Here is a 7,302-nt window from a genome sequence, read left to right as displayed (position 1 = left end):
TCTATTAAACCCCTTAAATTTGATTTTTATTAGAAGTAGAAATTAAATTGGGAAAATAAAGGTGGAGTAATATTCTAAATTCGTGGTAAGCTATTCTTTAAGTCATGGATGTATCGATTCTGCTCTTCCACTGCCAGTTTAATTAATAGCTACTCTTTTTTCCCCTCTCAATTGATGCTAATCTTAATTAAAAGATAGCATAATTAAATTAGACTGTATATGTCACGACCCAACCCCGTAGGCCGTGACTAGTGTCCGTGCTGGACACCCAAACGTACCCAATAATCCAAACCAGCAGACTAGCAGATTATATAAATATAAAAGTCAGTCGACATTACTAGTGTCATAGAGGAACATATATAACACATGGAAGCCGATAAGGCTATCACAAATCATAGCAACCCAAAACATATACAGAACCCACATGTATGTCTACAGACCTCTACAGAACATAACAGAAACATAAGACAGGACAGGGCCCCGTCGTACCCATGAATAGCGTACATATATCCAACAGCAGCAGACTGTACCAGAGTATAGGCTCTGGACAAAAGAGCGCTCCAGAATAGCAGAATAGGTGTCCTAGGCAGGTGGGTCAGCAAATCTGTAGTCTGTACCTGCGCGGCATGAAAACGCAGCCCCCGAAGAAAGGGGGTCAGTACGAAATATGTACTGAGTATGTAAAGCATGGAACGTAGTAAACAAAGTCATAATCGGAACAGGAGGTACAGAAAAATGAACGGAATATCCAGATTAGCAAAATGCTGATCATAAAGCATAAATAGTACTTACAGGAAACGTATGTCATACCTGGTCCCATTACGGAACAAAATCATAACCGGAACAGAACGTACAGAAATGTGAGTGAGATGTCCAGAGTATCAAATGCATATTTTCAAAACATGAAGAGTATGTACAAAAACATATGCCATATCATATCCGGCCCCTGCCAAGGGACTCGGCAGACAGAACGTGGTCACCCCCCGACACTGGTGCCACAACACATAAGGATCAGAAAAAAGGGGAATAACCCCGTAACATAGCATATCATATCAGATGGCCATATCAGATCATATCAGAACAAGCGTACATGGCACAGCATACTCCACAAACCCATGTACGCGTATACCTGCCCCCTCACATCGAGGCACGGCGAACAATGCAAAGGATCACGCTTGACAACATATCCTGGCCCGGGCTCAGTGGGGGAAACATTGAGGCATCCACGAACGGAGTAGTGAGAAACTAAATGCACTAAAAATACCATAAATATATTTCCAGAGACTCAATGAGGCATATCGAATGTCAAATCAAATCAATGAAATCGGACGGAAACATAGTAAGTAAATTTAGATGTCATAACGGGTTACGGAGGCATAATCTATCCGAGATCGTTTTCAAGATTCAAAACAATTTATAAGACTTAATGAAATATTTAAAATAGTTTTTATTTAGTAGATAAAGGAGTAGTTAGAGTATCTCTAACGAAAACGCTCGAAGACAAGTCATAGACACATAAAGGGTAAAATTGGAAATAGTGGGCCCACCTCGGAACCAATGAAGCGGTGGGCTCAAATTACGTATTTTTAAGCTTATGGGGTCACCTACAAAGGTTCTAGGACATTCCATAACTTCCTAAGCAATTTGGGAAAAAATTTCATAATTTTTCATCAAAGCATACTTAAGGAATTCAATTCTATTGAATGAAAAAGAGACGATTTCAAACGCGGATTCCGATGGACAGAATATTCCCCGAGGCGTAAATCCAAGCCTAGTACATCTAGGACATGCCAAGAGAAGAATCGGGATAGCTTTACATACCTTTCTTGCCCTTTACGCTTGCCAAAACTCAAATCCCGTTTCGTCCAAAACCTACAAATGGTCACATTTACCAATTTACTATTCATAAGACTTAAAATTTCAACCTTAACCAATTCTTGTCTATAAAAATTTGAGCAGCATCTCCCCTATATATATATCATCCCCGAGGTTAAAACTCGGCTAAAACAACAACAACCATACCAACAACAATATATACAACATCAATAATCGACTAGGAACGCATTCTAGCGTAAATAGTCTTATTTTCCAAATAATGCGACAATTCCAAATCCAACTTTGCACTTACAACCCGATATCAATATTTTCATATTCACATACTAATATAAGACCATTCAAACATAAACCAAAAGTATTCCAAGCTATATATTCAATATTCAACAATTCCATCAACTTCCATATTCAATCCAAAATTCTTATATATGCAACAAAACCATTCCAACACATTTTCTACTTACTAATTCATCTCCAACAACAATCTACCACACGGCCAACATGGCTTCTTTCCAATTTCATCCAATTTTCATTCAACTTCCATTTCCAATACAAATTCCACAATAACCACAACTAGTATACAACTTAAAATTCAACTCATATATGTATACAACATATATACACCCATGGCTACATATATAATATATATACATACCCACTTTGCAAACTTTCATATTTCCATAAATTCTACTCATTTCTACATACTACAACACAAACAAACCTTCATAACATAAGAAAAAAGAATTGATTCTTACCTTGTTTTTATGAAAGTAGCAAATCCTTCAACATCTTATTGTTCCCATGCTCCTCTAACTCCAAACAAAATTATATTCGTGATTATGCGTTGCCCGGACTTCGATTAGTACTTCGTAGCTTGAAATTTCACTCACAATCCTCACTTTTATGTGAGATTTAGGCCCCTTTTTGTTGCTGAATTTTCTGGAAAATTTGAGAAGTTTTTAGATGATAAAAATGGGGTTTTGCCCCTTTTTATAAGGGCTGAAACGGCGTCACTGTAGCTACAGTACTGTAGCAGTGCTGTAGCGTACTGTAGCAGTGCTGTTTCTGCGCGACAGTTCAGTTTGTAGCGTCTATAATTCTCTACTCCGACGTCTTATCGATGAGTGGTTTGTTGAATCATAAACTAGACTTGACGAACTTCATTTTAGGCTTTTGAAACGCCTTAAAACTCCAAATATGCATAGAGATATACCCCTCCAAAGTTGACTAAAAATTTGTCCGGCATTTCTCAAATTTTCGTCGAACTTATTTTCTTCAACTTGCTCGATCTCGAAATATTCCGAAACCCTCCATACATGATATTTATCACTTATTATACATGATAATGACCATATTCTTGTGTTTTAAAATACTCTTTCCCGATGACGACTTACAAGATCATAATCATCCATTATTTAAACAATATACTTAATAATGCCTCATTCCTCATACTCCAAAGTTGTTTTAACTAGTCGTAACTCGACATTCTTACATTCAAATTTAACAGTGTTTCTTCGAAGTACGGGGTGTAACATTCTCCCCCCCTTTAAAAACATTCGTCCTCGAATGTTGAGGTAGAGTTCTCCCCGAGGTAGATATCAATGTTTTTTCCCGTATTTATCAGTATTTACTTTACTTACTTTCAGTATTGCTTGCCCGGTAAAACTGAACTTATCCAAACTATGCAATCCATTCTTCTTCTTTTGTAGCCAATATTTACACCTGTACTCAAGGTCATCCCTTTTTCTTGTTATTTGTCTGTCCACTAACTCTCCATGCTTTATCGCTTCAGTCGTCTCTTTAGTCTGTCGTCTCTTCAGTCTTCGTCGTTATATCCTTGTATGCCCCTTTCATTTCGTGCTTACCACACACCCTTATCCAATTTTGATCTCATTCTTTCATTCGTCTCTTGTGGCTGAATCTTTGGGATTTCATACATATTTCCCAGGGGGGTCACCCATCCTCCCACCTTAGCACGCTTAACCTCGAAAACTTCAATACATTTAGGTGCGTTAAGGCCGGTATAATCACGTCAACTGCCCCGCGCGACCTTGGTCACGTAATTTAAGGAAAATTGAGGTCTTAACAACTTTCAAAACGCCCTCGTAGGGAGTCCCACCCAGACTTAGAGGGGATTCTTTTACTTTTCTAACTATATAGTTATCGTATCGCCCCTGTAAATCCTCAATATTCACCTCCATGTGTGTATATATGTAATTTTAGACAGCTCACGAGTTTAAGTTTTTATTCCACAGATCCCATCTCCAATCAGTCGATGAAAACTGATATAATGTTACTGTGAGGCATCTTCCGACTACCAGCAAAAGAAAACTAGAATCCGACGAACTTCGCGGAATCTGTTAGTACTTAATTCACATAATTACCTCCATATTTGTATATATATATATATTTGAGTCGTAAGCGGACCACTCAATCCTCAACTGCCTGTCATACACTTTGTATTCTTCCAATTAGAGGAAACTTAACCGTTGGGCATCTTTGCCCTTCCACATATTTTTGCCCCTCAACCTAGGCTGTTCTAAAGCAAAATGGGGTTGGAACATATTTCCGGTCCGTTTAAATAAATTGAGAATTTGCTACTCATATATGATTTCTCGAGATAAAATTTTTCCAAATAGGGATAATGCTTCTTACAAATGACATGGAGGGTATCTCTTAAACTTTAATCCAACATAATAGATTTACCCTACGGTATCGATCTTCAAGACACGTTAAGAATTTATATCTCATTTTCCTCTCCGTATTTCTAGAAAAAATTGGGCAGAGGTTCCTCTGTATTTCTTACTATCCCAAAACCTGTACACAGGAAATACCAACCATGCCTCACAGGGCCAACACATATACGTATATACATATCGTATCATATCGCCTCATAGCCACACGGGGCTAATAATTTCAAATAAAAGTATAAAGATGCTGAGGCTTACCTCACATGCCCAACTCAAACTGCACCTACTACACTTTCCTGCTTATTTTTTTTTCTTTTCAATCTTCAGCTTCATGTTTCAATCGTATTTCAAACACCTTACCCAGCATAAATCTTTCATGCCATTACTTACCTGTGTACTGTGTAGCTTCCAATATCATCAGTCGCTGTCTTACGTCGATACCGTTCTCCAGCTGCAATCAAGGGTTAGTAAAAAAAAAGGGGTTCATTTCCTATAGCTGGCTCTATCGCACGATCTAAGATTCAAAGAAAAGTAACACCCTAAATGTCCTGTAGCCTCCTGTTTATAGATGTGGTGCACAACACACCGATAAACAAGACTCTACTAGACACGGTCTGTAGACATTCCGAGGACGAACTGCTCTGATACCACTTTTGTCACGACCCAACCCCGTAGGCCGTGACTAGTGTCCGTGCTGGACACCCAAACGTACCCAATAATCCAAACCAGCAGACTAGCAGATTATATAAATATAAAAGTCAGTCGACATTACTAGTGTCATAGAGGAACATATATAACACATGGAAGCCGATAAGGCTATCACAAATCATAGCAACCCAAAACATATACAGAACCCACATGTATGTCTACAGACCTCTACAGAACATAACAGAAACATAAGACAGGACAGGGCCCCGTCGTACCCATGAATAGCGTACATATATCCAACAGCAGCAGACTGTACCAGAGTATAGGCTCTGGACAAAAGAGCGCTCCAGAATAGCAGAATAGGTGTCCTAGGCAGGTGGGTCAGCAAATCTGTAGTTTGTACCTGCGCGGCATGAAAACGCAGCCCCCGAAGAAAGGGGGTCAGTACGAAATATGTACTGAGTATGTAAAGCATGGAACGTAGTAAACAAAGTCATAATCGGAACAGGAGGTACAGAAAAATGAACGGAATATCCAGATTAGCAAAATGCTGATCATAAAGCATAAATAGTACTTACAGGAAACGTATGTCATACCTGGTCCCATTACGGAACAAAATCATAACCGGAACAGAACGTACAGAAATGTGAGTGAGATGTCCAGAGTATCAAATGCATATTTTCAAAACATGAAGAGTATGTACAAAAACATATGCCATATCATATCCGGCCCCTGCCAAGGGACTCGGCAGACAGAACGTGGTCACCCCCCGACACTGGTGCCACAACACATAAGGATCAGAAAAAAGGGGAATAACCCCGTAACATAGCATATCATATCAGATGGCCATATCAGATCATATCAGAACAAGCGTACATGGCACAGCATACTCCACAAACCCATGTACGCGTATACCTGCCCCCTCACATCGAGGCACGGCGAACAATGCAAAGGATCACGCTTGACAACATATCCTGGCCCGGGCTCAGTGGGGGAAACATTGAGGCATCCACGAACGGAGTAGTGAGAAACTAAATGCACTAAAAATACCATAAATATATTTCCAGAGACTCAATGAGGCATATCGAATGTCAAATCAAATCAATGAAATCGGACGGAAACATAGTAAGTAAATTTAGATGTCATAACGGGTTACGGAGGCATAATCTATCCGAGATCGTTTTCAAGATTCAAAACAATTTATAAGACTTAATGAAATATTTAAAATAGTTTTTATTTAGTAGATAAAGGAGTAGTTAGAGTATCTCTAACGAAAACGCTCGAAGACAAGTCATAGACACATAAAGGGTAAAATTGGAAATAGTGGGCCCACCTCGGAACCAATGAAGCGGTGGGCTCAAATTACGTATTTTTAAGCTTATGGGGTCACCTACAAAGGTTCTAGGACATTCCATAACTTCCTAAGCAATTTGGGAAAAAATTTCATAATTTTTCATCAAAGCATACTTAAGGAATTCAATTCTATTGAATGAAAAAGAGACGATTTCAAACGCGGATTCCGATGGACAGAATATTCCCCGAGGCGTAAATCCAAGCCTAGTACATCTAGGACATGCCAAGAGAAGAATCGGGATAGCTTTACATACCTTTCTTGCCCTTTACGCTTGCCAAAACTCAAATCCCGTTTCGTCCAAAACCTACAAATGGTCACATTTACCAATTTACTATTCATAAGACTTAAAATTTCAACCTTAACCAATTCTTGTCTATAAAAATTTGAGCAGCATCTCCCCTATATATATATCATCCCCGAGGTTAAAACTCGGCTAAAACAACAACAACCATACCAACAACAATATATACAACATCAATAATCGACTAGGAACGCATTCTAGCGTAAATAGTCTTATTTTCCAAATAATGCGACAATTCCAAATCCAACTTTGCACTTACAACCCGATATCAATATTTTCATATTCACATACTAATATAAGACCATTCAAACATAAACCAAAAGTATTCCAAGCTATATATTCAATATTCAACAATTCCATCAACTTCCATATTCAATCCAAAATTCTTATATATGCAACAAAACCATTCCAACACATTTTCTACTTACTAATTCATCTCCAACAACAATCTACCACACGGCCAACATGGCTTCTTT

General features: G+C 38.5%; 1 long non-coding RNA gene across 1 annotated transcript; it reads right to left on the bottom strand.

Moving 5' to 3' along the window:
* Nucleotides 1-282: 282 nt before the first annotated feature.
* Nucleotides 283-2,932, bottom strand: LOC132602161 (uncharacterized). The gene is made up of 3 exons (XR_009567630.1): nt 2,589-2,932; nt 1,822-1,872; nt 283-617 (listed from the first exon to the last, which is right to left on the bottom strand). It is a non-coding gene; the product is annotated as an uncharacterized LOC132602161 (long non-coding RNA).
* Nucleotides 2,933-7,302: the final 4,370 nt, after the last annotated feature.

This window comes from Lycium barbarum, chromosome 7 (genome assembly GCF_019175385.1).
Source record: "Lycium barbarum isolate Lr01 chromosome 7, ASM1917538v2, whole genome shotgun sequence".
Classification (NCBI taxonomy): domain Eukaryota; kingdom Viridiplantae; phylum Streptophyta; class Magnoliopsida; order Solanales; family Solanaceae; genus Lycium; species Lycium barbarum.
Note: the sequence above shows the minus strand (reverse complement) of the source record. Positions and strands in the feature narration are given on the sequence as shown.